Source organism: Pleurodeles waltl, chromosome 1_2 (assembly GCF_031143425.1).
Source record: "Pleurodeles waltl isolate 20211129_DDA chromosome 1_2, aPleWal1.hap1.20221129, whole genome shotgun sequence".
NCBI lineage: Eukaryota > Metazoa > Chordata > Amphibia > Caudata > Salamandridae > Pleurodeles > Pleurodeles waltl.
This window is the reverse complement of record NC_090437.1, coordinates 768,807,489-768,822,879: the sequence shown is the minus strand read 5'-3', so window position 1 is coordinate 768,822,879 and position 15,391 is coordinate 768,807,489. Positions and strand designations below refer to the sequence as shown.

The 15,391-nt window shown below is 41.5% G+C and overlaps 1 protein-coding gene across 2 annotated transcripts in view; it reads left to right on the top strand.

Annotated features, from left to right (window-relative positions):
- Positions 1–15,391, top strand: part of NAF1 (nuclear assembly factor 1 ribonucleoprotein) — a 102,658-nt gene that overhangs the window by 68,942 nt on the left and 18,325 nt on the right. The gene's annotated exons all lie outside the window — the stretch shown is intronic.

Genomic DNA, 15,391 nt, shown 5'->3' with positions numbered 1-15,391 from the left:
TGAGAGCAGATGGCGCTGTGTGCAGATGGCGCAGTGTGTGTTACTGGGCTAGGGGTGGGAGCAGATGGCGCTGTGTGTGTGTTACTGGGGTAGGGGTGAGAGCAGATGGCGCTGTGTGTGTTACTGGGGTAGGGGTGAGAGCAGATGGCGCTGTGTGTGTTACTGGGGTAGGGGTGAGAGCAGATGGTGCTGTGTGTGTTACTGGGGTAGGGGTGGGAGCTGATGGCGCTGTGTGCAGATGGCGCTGTGTGTGTTACTGAGGTAGGGGTGAGAGCAGATGGCGCTGTGTGTGTTACTGGGGTAGGGGTGAGAGCAGATGGCGATGTTTTGAAAAAGGGGGTGGGGTGGTTGTTCCCCCTCTAAGCCCCGCCCCCTCTAAGCACCGCCGCCCGCTGTCACATCACTTCAGTGCGGCCCTCGGCCGCAAACCATACTGCAATTTTGGCCCCCGAGAAAAGGTTTGTGAGTACCCATGCTCTAAACCTTCACCACCTGAGGATAGCACTGTCTACAATCAAGTTATAGCTAGGGCTGCAGCATACCATGGGGTCACCATGCGTACAGAACCCCTAGAAGAGGAATTCTTGTTTAACACCCTATTCTCAACACACTCTAAATATCAATGCCTTCCCATGCTCCCAGGCATGTTAAAAAACGCAGATCAGATATTTAGTGAACCTGTTAAGGCACATATAATAACACCCAGGATAGAGAGAAAATATAAACCTCCACCCTCCGATCCTGATTACATCACCCATCAGGTACATCCAGATTCTGTGGTCCTTAGCGCTGCCAGAAAAAGAGCAGTCAGTCAGTCATCAGGAGATGCGCCCCCACCTGATAAGGAGAACAGGAAATTCGATGCTGCAGGGAAACGAGTTGCATCCCAGGCAGCAAATCAGTGGAGGATAGCCAACTCACAAGCACTGTTAGCTCACTGTGACAGAACCCATTGGGGCGAGATGCAAGACATAATCCAGCATCTCCCCAAAGAACACCAAAAAAGGGAACAACAAGTAGTGGAAGAAGGGCAAGCCATTACTAACAATCAAATTTGATCTGATCTAGATGCAGCAGACACCGCTGCTAGAAGTGTCAATACTGCAGTCACAATACGCAGGCATGCATGGCTCAGATCTTCTGGATTTAAACCAAAAATACAGCGGGCTGTGTTAAATATGCCATTCGATAAAAAACATATTTTTGGGCCAGAAGTTGACATGGCCATAGAAAAATTAAGAAGGGATTCAGACCCAGGAAAAGCAATGTGCGCCCTATACTCAACACCATATGGGGGATCCTTTCGGAAACCTCAGTTTCGAGGTGGGTTCATACCACAGACAACAGGCATCCACATCACAGGCAAAGCCAACCTACCAACCGCAATACCAACGGGTGGTTTTAGTGGCACATATAGAGGACAGTACCCCAGAAATAGAGGGAAATTTCAGACCTCTAAGCAACCTCCACAGCACCCTAAACAGTGACTTATCTCATTCCCTTCCACTCTACACCTCTCCTGTGGGCAAAGGCTACAACAGTTCCACACAAATTGGCAAAACATTACCATAGACAATTGGGTACTATTGATTATTCGCAAAGGCTATTGCCTAGAATTGATACACACTCCTCCAAATATACCACCAAGGTCACACAAACTATCCACAGAACACATCAGTCGTTACAAGAAAAGGTCAAATCCAAGCAATAGAATTGGTACCACAATCTCAAATAGGGACAGGAGTTTACTCACTATATTTTCTAATTCCCCAAAAAGATGGCACCCTTAGGCCAATATTGGATCTCAGGAACCTCAATCTTTACATCCTATCAGAACATTTTCACATGTTAACTCTACATGATGCCATCCCACTACTACAAAAAAACGATTTCATGACAGCATTTGGCCTCAAAGATGCATATTTTCATATACCCATCCATCCTGCACACACAAAATATCTCAGGTTTGTCATTCAAGGAAAACACTATCAGTTCCAAGTGTTGCCCTTTGGAATAACAGCTCCAAGGGTATTCACAAAGTGCCTAGCGCTATTCGCAGCCTACCTAAGAAGACAACATATACATGTCTTTCCATATCTAAACGATTGACTAATAAATTCAGACAGTCATACGCAAACCATAATCATATGCATTATGTAATACAAACCTTGCACACACTAGGGTTCTCAATAAACTACCAAAAATCACATCTGCAACTGGCACAAATACAACAGTATTTGGGTGCAATACTAAATACTCAGCAAGCGCTAGCATATCCAAATACACAAAGGATACAAGCTTTCCAAAATGTAATCACACAAATACAAACAAATCAACGATGCACTGTCAGATTTGTCATGAAAATTTAGGGATGATTGCATCATGTTTTGCAGTTGTTCCACACGCAAGACTAAGCATGCAACCCTTACAACAGTGCCTTGCATAACAATGGTCACAGGCACACAGTCAACTTCAAGATCTAGTGTTTGATAGACCGCCAAACATGCATGTCTCTTTAGTGGTGGAATTCCACAAATCTAAGAAAAGGGCGGCCATTTCAAGACCCGGTGCCTCAGACCATAATTACAACAGATGCATCAGTGATTGGTTGGGGAGCTCACCTAAACAATCACAACATTCAAGGACAATGGGATGTCAAACAGCTACATATAAATCACTTGAAGTTGTTAGCTGTCTTCCTAGCACTCAAAGCTTTTCAACCTCTTCTCACACAGAAGAATGTTCTTATTAAAACAGGCGACATGACAACCATCTATTACCTAAACAAACAGGGAGGGACACATTCATCCCAACTCTCCCTTCTAGCCCAGAACATTTGGAAATGGGCAATCCACAACCACATTCACTTGTTAGCACAATACATTCCAGAGATAGACAATCAATTAGCGGATAGCCTCAGCAGAAATCACCAAGAAACAAACGAATGGGAGATTCATCCTCAAGTACTTCAAAAATACTTTCAAAAATGGAGAACACCAAGCATAGATCTGTTGGCCACAAGCGAAAACACAAAATGCCAAACCTTTGCATCCAGACACCCACATCCCCTATCCAAGGGCAATGCTCTATTGATCAATTGGTCAGGGATATTTGCTTACGCTTTTCCCCCCTCTCATTCATTCCATTTGTAGTCAACAAGTTGCGTCAGACTTCAGGCAACATGATACTCATAGCACCAACATGGGCACATCAACTGTGGTACACAACACTGTTGGACTTATCAGTAGTACCCCACATAAAACTACCAAACAGACCAGATCTGTTGACACAACACAAACAACAGATCATACACCCGAATCCAGCATCGCTCAATCTAGCAATCTGGCTCCTGAAGTCTTAGAATTCGGACATTTAAACCTTTCACAAGAGTGTATGGAGGTCATTAAACAAGCGAGAAAACCTACAAGAAATTTTTACGCAAACAAATGGAAAAGATTTGTTTGCTACTCTCAGACTAATCAAATGATGCCACTAGATGCCTCCACACAAGAAATTGTAAGTTATTTACTACACTTACAAAAGTCTAATCTAGCTTTCTCTTTCATTAAAATCCATCTCACTGCAATATCTGCCTATCTGCAAAATAAACATACAACAGCGCTTTCTAGAATCCCAGTTATTAAAGCATTTCTGAAAGGACTAAAAAGAACCATACCCCCAAGGACACCACCAGTACCTTCATGGAACCTTAATATTGTATTAACACGACTCATGGGCCCACCATTCGAACCCATGCATTATTGTCAAATCCAATTTCGAACTTGGAAAGTAGCCTTTCCTATAGCCATCACATCACTTAGAAGAGTGAGTGAAATACAAGCATTTACTATTCAAGAACCCTTTATACAAATACATAAACAAAGTGGTTCGCCGTACAAATCCAAAATTCTTACCAAAGGTCATATCACCATTCCATCTAAACCAAACTGGAACTCCCAGTCTTCTTTCCACAACCAGACTTAGTAGCTTAAAGGGCCTTGCATACATTAGACATAAAAAGAGCACTAATGTATTACATTGACAGAGCGAAACAATTTCGTAAAACAAAACAATTGTTCGTAGCTTTCCAAAAACCTCATGCAGGTAACCCTATATCCAAACCAGGCATTCCCAGATGGATAGTTAAATGCATTCAGACCGGTTACCTTAAAGCTAAAAGAGAATTACCCATTACACCAAGGGCACATTCCACTAGAAAGAAAGGCACTACAATGCCTTTTCTTGGAAATATATCAATGACAGAAATTTGTAAGGCAGCCACCTGGTTTGTGCCTCATACATTTACTAATCATTACTGTGTAGCATGTTAGAAACACAACAAGCCACAGTAGGACAGGCTGTATTAAGAACATTATTTCAGACAACTTCAACTCCTACAGGCTAACCACTGCTTTTGGGGAGATTACTGCTTTGTAGTCTATGCACAGCATGTGTATCTGCATCTACACATGCCATCGAACGGAAAATTTCACTTACCCAGTGTACATCTGTTCGTGGCATGAGACGCTGCAGATTCACATGTGCCCTCCCACCTCCCCGGGAGCCTGTAGCCGTTTTTAGTTGCATGAAAATTGTAAATATATAAATAATTATTATTTTAATACACAGTATGTACATACATTGCTACTCCATTGCATGGGCACCTCTAGTATATTCATTACTCCTACCTCACCCTTTGCGGCGAAAACAATCTAAGATGGAGTCGACGCCCATGCGCAATGGAGCCGAAAGGGAGGAGTCACTCGGTCCCATGACTCGGAAAAAACCAACTTGTAACCCTCCGAGCCCAACACTAGATGGCAGGAACAGTGCACAGCATGTGAATCTGCAGCGTCTCATGCCACGAACAGATGTACACTGGGTAAGTGACATATATATAAGGGCAAACCTCGAACTTCTATATAGTGAAATAACCAAGAGCAAAGGCTTTTGAAAAAAATAAGATTTGTACAGCCAGAATATTTTGATGATCGATGTTGTTTCTTAAATATTGAGCAGATTGTAGAAAACATACATTTAACCCCTTCGCTGCCAGGCCTTTTCCCCTCCTGTGCAGAGCCTTTTTTTTGGCTATTTGGGGCAGTTCGCACTTAGGCTCTCATAACTTTTTGTTCACATAAGCTACCCACGCCAAATTTGTGTCCTTTTTTTCCAACATCCTAGGGATTCTAGACGTCTTTTTTTACACACTGCCTTACATTTGGAAGGAAAAAATGTAGAGAAAAACAAGGGGGCGATAACACTTGTTTTGCTATTCTGTGTTCTCTCAAGTCTCCCGATAAAAATGGTACCTCGCTTGTGTGGGTAGGCCCAGAGCCCACGAAAGGAAATGGCTCAAAACACAATGTGGACACATCACATTTTTTCACAGAAAACAGAAGTGTTTTTTGCAAAGTGCCTACCTGTAGATTTTGGCCTCTAGCTTAGTGGGTACCCTGGGAAACCTAGCAAACCAGCACATTTTTGAAAAACTAGACACCTAGGGGAATCCAAGATGGGGTGACTTGTGGGGATCTGACCAGGTTCTGTTACCCAGAATCCTTTGCAAACCTCAAAATTTGACCAAAAAAACACTTTTTCCTCTCATTTCGGTGACAGAAAGTTCTGGAATCTGAGAGGAGCCACAAATTTCCTTTCACCCAGCGTTCCCCCAAGTGTCCCGATAAAAATGGTACCTCACTTGTGTGGGTTGGCCTATCGCCCACAAAAGGAAATGGCTCAAAACACAATGTGGACACATCAAATTTTTTCACAGAAAACAGAAGTGTTTTTTACAAAGTGCCTACCTTTGGATTTTGGCCTCTAGCTCAGCTGGCCGGGGGGGGGCAGAAATGGCCTAAAATAAATTTGCCCCCCAACCCCTCCGGGGAGCGACCCTTGCCTATGGGGTCACTCCCCCTGCGTGACATTGGTGCAGAAAAAAAGATCCCCGGTGCCTAGTTGCCCTTGGGGGCAAATTGACCTAAAATCGGCCGATTTGCCCCCAAGAGGGGCAGAAATGGTCTAAATACAATCCTCCCCCCCCCCCCCAAAGGGGAGCGACCCTTGCTTAATGGGTCGCTCCCCAGCTCTGAAAAAACAAACAAAAAACACCCCAAACAAAATTTGCCCTGGCGCCTAGAGGTTTCTGCCCCCCCTGGGGGCAGATCGGCCTAATAGCAATAGGCTGATCTGCCCCCGGGGGGACAGGAATGGCCTAAAATAAATTCCCCCCCCCCAACCCCCGTGGGGAGTGACCCTTAACAATAACTTTCCTTCCCTTTGAAGCCTCTCTCGACCTCCCCCACGTGATCGGAAGAGAAATGCAATGCTTCCAGCGCGATGGGAGGAGGCCTTGTGACAATCAGCTTGTGCGCTGATGTCACAGGAGTTGTGGGGGGGTTGGGGGGAGGGGAAGGGCGTCCCCTTCCATCCCTGCCTTGGGGGGTGGGGGGGAGAACCCCACAGAGGGAGCGCTAGCGCTCCCTCTGGGCTCTGTGCCCAGGACGTAATGTTACATCCTGGGCACACAAGCACTGTGCCTCAGGACGTAACCATTACGTCCTGGGCACAGAAGGGGTTAATATACATTTCAGAGCGAAGTCCTATATGAATTCTATATGTGAATAACAGCAACATGATAAAGTGCAGGGAGCCTTGGCAAAAAGGTGCCTCTTGCAATCCAGTACTGGACTACTAGAACTCATCCAGGGGCTAGTCCATATAAAAGTAACAGTAAAGGCTTAAAGTGCATAAATAGATAGCAGCCAAACCGATTGTGCAAAACAGTTTCCCTGAGTACCGCATGGTTCCAAAGATCAGTATACAGTTGAACATATCGCTCATCATATCCCCTACGGAATAATATAAATAACACAAACATATGTTAAAGAATAATGAACTCTGAATCGTTCCTTAAAAAAAAAAATAAAAAAAAAAAATAACACCCCATGTTGCATTAAACCTCAGAAGGGCCCAAACCCATTTGGCATAGGCCTCTTCTTAACTATTTTATTCTGCCAGTGAAAATATGACAGGACCACATATGTTTATCAGTTTTGGAGAATCGGTGAACGAGCAACCACAACTTCTATTGAGAGAAAATATTGTTGAAATTCATGTAGATGATGGACCTCACAGGATGTGCTAAATAGCCCTAGCATAATGGATGGAGAAACGGCTGTGGACAAACATTTACTGATTACACGAAATACCCCCTCTTAAAATTGTTGAATCATTGGGCACTCATAACATGTATGGACCCAACCACTCCTCTTCTCTGCTTTGCATCTAAGGCATTGGTCCAGGTTTGAAGGGTACATTCTATGCAATCATTCAGGTGCTGGCTTTCTAGATAAAAATGCCATTCAGTTAAAATTGGCGGCACAAAGTGATATATAGTCTACCTCCGAAAGATGCTGTCACTCTTTTATTAAATACAGTAAGTTGACTTATGAACTTTAAACAAGAGATTGGGAGTGCAGCCTCATTAGTTTGTTGATGCGGTAATTGATACTAAATGCCCACTCCTCCCAGCCATGTTTTTTTATATATGGAATACCATATAACAGATCTTTTTCTTTATGACCACATAATTATTTTTAAGAAGCTGCAAATCTGGGTAACAGTAAACCACAGTGACATACTCTGATTACCAAACTGTTGAAGTAGGATTTCCCAAGAAATCTAATTACGGCCCCATTATACAAGTCCTCAAGTTTTACAAAGCGTAGCCATTGATAGGCTTAACCCACCTTTTTTTATATTGTCAACCCGCAGACTTCACAATCCAGCAATCCAATCAAGCGTGACATTGCTGGATTTTCAAGGTTTTGAAAAAGGACTGTAAACGTAAGGCAAAGGTCAACAAGGTCTTGTACCTCATTTTCATGAGGAGTTAATAGGGTGATTTTAAGGTAAAGCATTTTCCCAGTACCCTTATCTAGCAGTATATGCTTTTAAAAAGGCGTAGTGGATTTTTTTTGAGATTGGATACCCTACCTCAAAATAAATCAGAATTTGTGGACACCTTCTGTGCAGTGTGAGACTTCATAAATGTGGAACTAACTTCATGGATACGGGTCAACTAAATAAAAAAAATTCCAGACAGTACGTTTAATATGCTGACTTCCACCACCAAATGAAGAAGATAACCGCATACAGTTCATGCAGAAACACATAACGGTGTGGGGGAAAATTAGTGCTTCATCTTTTCCAGTATTCATGAAATATTAGCAGCAAGAAATGGACCAGGGCTTATGAGTAGATAATTCCGCTTATCAGTTCAAAATATTTTTAGATTGTCAATCAAATTTGACAGTAACTAGGCAAAACTACGAATTAATTATCAAGTATATTAGTTTCAAAATGTTACATATCTTATTAGAAGCAGTATCAGTTCTATGTTTTTTTTTAATATGCTCTGGATTTATGAGTTTTCACTGTTTGCCTGTGTAAGATCCCATCTACCTGTATATTAGTTCGCTGAAATACCATCCTTTAATGAACACGGATTTGAGATAAGTCTGTCCAGAAACGATTGTACCGTTTGGATACTGACTAGCTGCTACTGCTCGTTAGCTATTGTTTTCCACATACCACTGGATTACCTCATTGTTCTATTGTGTGTTATTCTCTGTTGAAAATTGCAGTATCGGTCCAATGGCTCAGAACTGTATTTTGTCAGTGCATATATTGATTGTTAACGATGTGTTTGCCCTGCATACCACTCTTTGTTATGATACCTGCATTTCTACGGGTGTCTATTTAATCAGGGAATTCCCTCCCTTGTTTTATTGTGATTAACTTTAACTCTTTGATCCATCTGTAGCAACACATTTTCTCTTCAAGCAGCACCACTACACTTCCCAGCTAAGGTCACAATGACAACCAGGCAAAACGTTTACAACTTTGATTTCTGATAATGCACCTCATAAGTACCATCTAGGCACAACCAGACGTGCTCCCCGGGAGCCAGAGATTGCATCGAGATCCTCTTGCATTTGGGAGTGGATCACTGCAACAGTGTGTGGAGATGTTTGGGTGATAGCGGCTTGCATTCTGTAATTTGTCAAGCTGTTGCTTATTACATGGACTTGCAATACTGCTCACACACCCGGTTTTTCTTGGTGGTGATGTAAACCACTCATTGACTGGTAGAAGACTATAAATATAAGTAGAGTTTGGAGAACAGACACATTTTAGCCATGTATATGAACTTAACAGGGCATGCAATCTTGGTTTATGATCAAGCAGTGAATTTCTCAGTCTTTCAGAACAGACCGAGAAGTTCAGACTTTCCAACCTTCTACTGGCAAACATGTGTCTGGTAACAGTGTTTTTTTAGAGGAGGAAGATAGGGTGATTGGCTGTAGATATTATTTGCTAAAAGACTGAATGAAGCAGGGACCTGACTTAAGGCAGAGAGGTCTAAAGTAAACTCATAACTAGGGGCCAGTGATGTAACTGAAGGAGGGTGCGGATGTAGCTGAATCTAGAAGCCCAGCAGACTAGATGTGTGGTGATGTTTTGGAATATCTGTAATCTTTACAGTAGGTACTCAGGAGGTTCGAAGGATCGTGAATTGGCTTACTGTAGTCTTTAAACATTGGTGGCTTAGTTAGCTATTCTCATCATTGTCTCTAAGAAGTGCAAGATTTTCCTAAAATAGGTGCATTCTGGGAATTTTAGTCCCAACTCCCAAGGAGCAACTCAAGAGCTCCTGGAACCTTGGATCAAGTTGTGGACACTTCAAGGACCCAAAATGAGCTCTGAAAGAAGATCCAGAAGTTTAAAGACGTTTGAAGCAACTCTATAAGGTGAAGAGGTGCATTGTGGGAGTTGTAGTCCCAGACCCCAAGAGGCACACCAGAGCCTCTGAACCCTTGGTGGTGCTGTGGACCACTTTCCTGAATCAAGAAACAGTTCTGGAAGTAAGTGTGACAATGTTACCTTGTGGCTGGCCTGAACTCTGGACTTAATCCCTTTCCAGTGTGACCTTTTTTAACCCTTTGAGCTCTAGTTGCTTCTATGCGCTAGAAAACATTAATTCTTCAAAAATTCATCTCAGATTCCCTTTATCCGATTTTAATCATTTTAGTGTGATTTTAAAGATAAAAAATATAATCTATTTTTTATAAATTGGTGTTGGATTTTTATTGTGTTTTTCTTATTTACTGTTTTGTGATTTTTAAGTGCTTTACACACTTGCCTCCTAAGTTAAGCCTTGTAGCTCGTTGCCAAGCTACCAAGGGTTGAGCCGGGTTTAATTTATTGAGACCCAACTGGACCTAAATGGAGGTTAGTGGCCTGTTGCTAAGTGTAAGTTCTTTCCTGCCCTTACCAGTAATCCACTTTCCAACACCAAGAATCATGTAACTTACAATTTAAGGTTAGTAAAGAACGGAATTACAGTGCATTACTTAATTGATAAGTTAACCTTAAGTCAAGAGGGAGGGTAAATTTGAAGGATCAACAAAGAAACGGGGGTAGGGGTGGTTTTATATGTATAAGCATGTATCTTCTCAGTTGATAATAAGAATGGAAGTGATAAACACTAAACATAACTCCCTAATAATGGCTGCTTCTCCCCTAGTACGCCTACCTTTGGGTCTGTCCCTATTGAATAACCATTACCCTTCAGAATATCAAAAAGTCACTGGTAACACTATCAATTAGCAATGTTCAATTATGAGTGATATATCTAGTGTGTTACTCTCAATCAGTTTGCTCATTTGAAGGACATTTTTTATCAGGAAGCATGCATTTTAGTTTGTTACTTTGACTATGTCGCCAGGAGGGAAATTGATCCTAGTGTTGCACGCTGGATGGGGTGAGGTAACAGAACTGCATAAGTAATTCAATTCATCCACTAATTGTGAGCTATCAAACCTTTTGACTTCTGTGGACCCCCACTTTATGATTACTGGAACCCGGGGACCCCCACTGACTCATTATTGGAATACGTAGACCCCCTACTGAGTCATTACTGAATGCTGGGGACCTATTCTGTCAATATTATTTAACTTTCTGAGCAGTCGTGGACCCCCTGAGGAGCCTTCGCGGACCCCCAGGAGTCCCCGGACCACAGGTTGGGAACCACTGACTTAGAACATGGTGATGTTGGAAGACCTCTGTGTCCCTTTCTTGGGTTGCTTTGTTGCTGAATGGTATACTGATGTAAGGAATCCCAATATTCTCTACTTTTCCATAGGTTATCAGGGGTGTCTAATTCCTATAGCCCGATGACCAGGACACATTGTTCAAGGTCAAGGACAACAAGTCTTCATATTTATTTTGTCCTTGCAACAAGTAGACCCACCCCTCTGCAGAACAAACTCTTAGGCTGCCAGTTTAAAGGGAAGGGAACAGTCTGCATTTGAGGTAATTTTGTCCATGTGTTAATGCGGTTTCGGCTTGTATACATGGGTTATTAATGCAAAGACTTGATTATTAAAGTGAGTGCTTTAAATAAATTTAGTAAGCTTTGACTGCACAACTGGCATTGGTTCCAATAAAAAAAAAAATTAGACACATTTTAAAAGTTTAACAATATGAGGCTAAATATAAAGCTACCAGAATGCTGTCTGATTCAATGCTATGTTTGTAGAAAAGTGTAATCAAGATTGATGATTATTTGATTTCAAAATAAAATGTTCGAAAAAGGATGCAACTAGGAAAAAAAGGGTTTGCTAAATTACTGAGAAATTTTAGGTACCAATGTTTTTGAAGCATCATTTAGTAAAATGTGTTGATGCATACTAGTATTTCCCCAAAAATATTTGTAATGGAAAACCACTGTAACCAGTTTCAACAAGATTACTGGAAACATGAAAATAAACACGCATTACCAAAGCTAACCGATCTGACATCCGTGGTCAGTCAGTCTTTCGGTTTTGTCAATGCATGTCTTGTTTTGACATGGCTTTTGTAAAACTTAGTTGTGGGAGCTTTTAGGCCCTCACTATTTTAACAAACATTGGAAAAATAATTTAGCTTTTTCTCAAAAAGCACACGTTGCCAATTAGTTCCAAGCACTGAACAAAACTACTTTGTGTGCCAATATGCGCTTTGTGAAAGAACGGAATATTATCTGTCACTCACTGTAAACCAGACAATAGATGGATAGAGCGAGAAATAGAATTTTAATAAAAAAAGGTTTTGGTTAATGCCAGCCCTAATTGGGGTCTCAGTTCTTAAAGAAAAACACAAAGGTGCACCCATGGTATATGTCTTTGCGTTAGTGCAGAATTATGGCTTTCATTCGTGTGAATTAATTTACAGAAGCCGATCGGGAAATCATATTCCTAGAAAATATTTGTGAGCTGTATTTTAGCATGAGCAAATGTGCTTGTGTAGATTTGCTCAGGCAAAAATCTATTGATCGTTTACAAATTCATTTTGCCTCCAACCACTTTTTATTCCTAGCCCTGGAAGAACTTTTGCTTCTGCCCTTGTCAGGAGTAAATTTCCAGACTTTCTCTGTATGGGAAATGATTGGAGGGAAGCTAGTAAAAATCCTTAAAACATGCAACTTATTAGGTTTGTACAGACTCAAAGGCACTCCAACCCTGGAACTATTGCTTACTGCTTCCTCCAGCCCCGGTATATAGATCTACAGAAAGGTGGCAAAAATAAGGAAACTGCTAGTATTCAAGCTCTGCTGTAGTATTAACCCTGGCAAAATCAGAGGCTATTATCAGAGCTCTTCTATAGTGAGACTGCTGCCACAATTTGTCGTCACACAACATGTCACCAATGGAACAAGTAGATTTTTTTTTTTTTTTTACAGTTCAATCCCATTGACAAGTACATATTTTATTAAATTCCACACCTCTGGTTATGATGATACTGGATCCATTACAGATGGCATGGAATAACAGAATGGACCAAAAGCAGACAGGCAAAATTGAACTTTTAGCCATACAAAACATGTCAGTGCGCTGGAACTCTGTGCCTAATTATCTTCCTCCAAAGGGCAGCAGAAGTTTGGTCTGCTAGAAAATTCAAGGCAAGCAAACAGGTATATTTCAGATGCTTTCCATTCTGAGTTGTGTGCCATTATGTATTGTGGTAGCACACTTGTGTCTGATTAATACATTGATATTTAGCTTATTTCTGTTGGAGTGGTCTTTCATCTGAAAATCCAAAGGATGACTGCATTCCTGTTTATATAGAAGTGTACATCAAGAGTGTAAAAGTACAATTGGCTTCCTATAGTGCATACACTATAGTACTGGATTGTTCTCACCTTACTAGTCTGCCTCACTTTTGCCCAGTGTACCAGCAAGAAGTATTATTTTTCGCATACTAATCAGCAGTTCCCTCTGTGAGTCAAGGATTGGGCAAAGCGTGTAATTGGAGAAGTGACACCTGAATATTTCAGAATATTTTGGGGTGAAGGTTCAAGAGGAGTGATCCCAGTTTCAAACTTGAAAAGTTGTTTCAGAGGATTTACGAGCCGCTGATGGTGGATTGCTACATTTTTTCTGCACTCCAAACGAATGTCTAGATTATTGGTGCACTTAAAATGAATGAACAAGCTAAATGGCCCAAAACTGAGTTCTAGCACCATTGCTTGTCAGTTTGCACTGACAGATCTGTTGAATAAAGGTTAGGAATGTCACAGTGCCGTGGTCCTATTACAAACAAGGAAATTGTCTCCTAGGGCGAGGATAGTAAACACCCCTAACATGCCTGGAGCCCAGTGCCACTGTACCTTCTGCGATAATGATAGTTGTGCTGCTGATGATTAGGATGCAAGCGTGACTGTGTGCTATATTTAACATTCATAAAAGTGATGCAAGTAGAATGAACTAGATGACTGGAACCATATATGTCTTACGGCTTGATTAGATTATTAAGACCCTTTGCCAAATTACTGGGTAACAATAAAAATGTGTAATAATTTTAGTTTTACTCATGTGATTTGTTTTTAATAGTGAGGTGAATGATTTGCCAAGGAATATGATTATGTGCAAGTTGTGTGGGAGTGGCAGCTAAACTCGTTAGCTTAAGTTTTTTTTATGCCCAGCATTGCAACTTGGAGATTAAATATATGTAAATAAAACATTTTTATTATAGTCATGTATCACAAGTTGAACAGCTGTGCAAGCCCGTGAGTTATTTATCTATTAGGCTTTCATGTGTTAGAATGTCGTTATATTTGGGCACCATTTCACAAATGATTACCATGGCATATGCTACCCTTTAATCTTTATTTGTTGTACGAAAATGTTAATCACATCTCGCACCTTTGACTTCATTTTCTTTGTGACCTGGAATCCTTGGATCTGTTTGATGTTTGACTTGTGCCTATTGATAAAATATTTAGTCATTTCTATCAACAGCACAGTAGATAAGAATGGTAAATTTGAAAAGGTTAGTCTGATTAAAAAAAAAAACATTCAGAAAGCAGACGTACTCCCATAAGGAGGGGCAGCTCTTTTTGGGAGGCTTATAGCATACAGGTGGAAAGTGAGGAAAAAGCATACATGGCTAGAACAACTATACATATACTGCTTCATTGCGTGAGAAAGTGGATGTTTTTGCCTGGTCTCCCTTTCTTTTTGTGGACTTATGCTGCTGTTTTGTTTTTGTTTTGTTTTTTGTGCAGTGGGACACTGCTAACCCGGCACCAGTGCATGTGCTTTGACCCCCTAAAACATGTTGAATTGGCATATTTAATTTTCCTATAAATCAGTAGTATGTGGTGTTTAAAGTACACCTGTGGCAAGCAAAGTAAAAAGTTACCTGAGGCTGCAACACTACTGTGCGATCTACTAGTGTGACCAGGAAAACACCAGACTCCAGGCTTGACACAGCAGTTCGGCAGCTGCAGTTTAAAAATGCAACCCGACCTGTTAAAATGAACCCTTTTCGATAGAAAACAAACCTCCTTTTAAATATTGTGTCACCCTTATGTAGACCTTGTAGCACACAAGAGCAGGGTACATGGTATTTAAAAGCGGTACCTATGCCCAGCTTCACAATGGTAATTCCGAATATGGCCATATAAGGTGTCTAACATCTTGGAATTATACCCCAATGCTGATTCTAGCATTGTTTGCAGAATTCCATGCACTCTGGTGGCTCTACAGTGAACCTCCAGTACTGCCATACCAGCCTTCTCAGGTTTTTCAGGCAGCTCCAGTTACTGTCACCTCACAGACCAGTTTCTGCTCTCCTGTTGCTCAAGCAGCTCCAGCCCAGGAAGGCAGGCACAACAACGCATTTCCTTTGAGAGAGGGGTGTTACACCCTCTCCCTTTGGAAATAGGGGTTACATACATGGGAGGGGTAGCCTCCCAAAGCCTCTGGAAAGGCTTTGAAGGGCAGAGATGGTGCCTTCCTTGCATAATCCAGTATACATTGGTTCAGGGACCCCCAGTCCC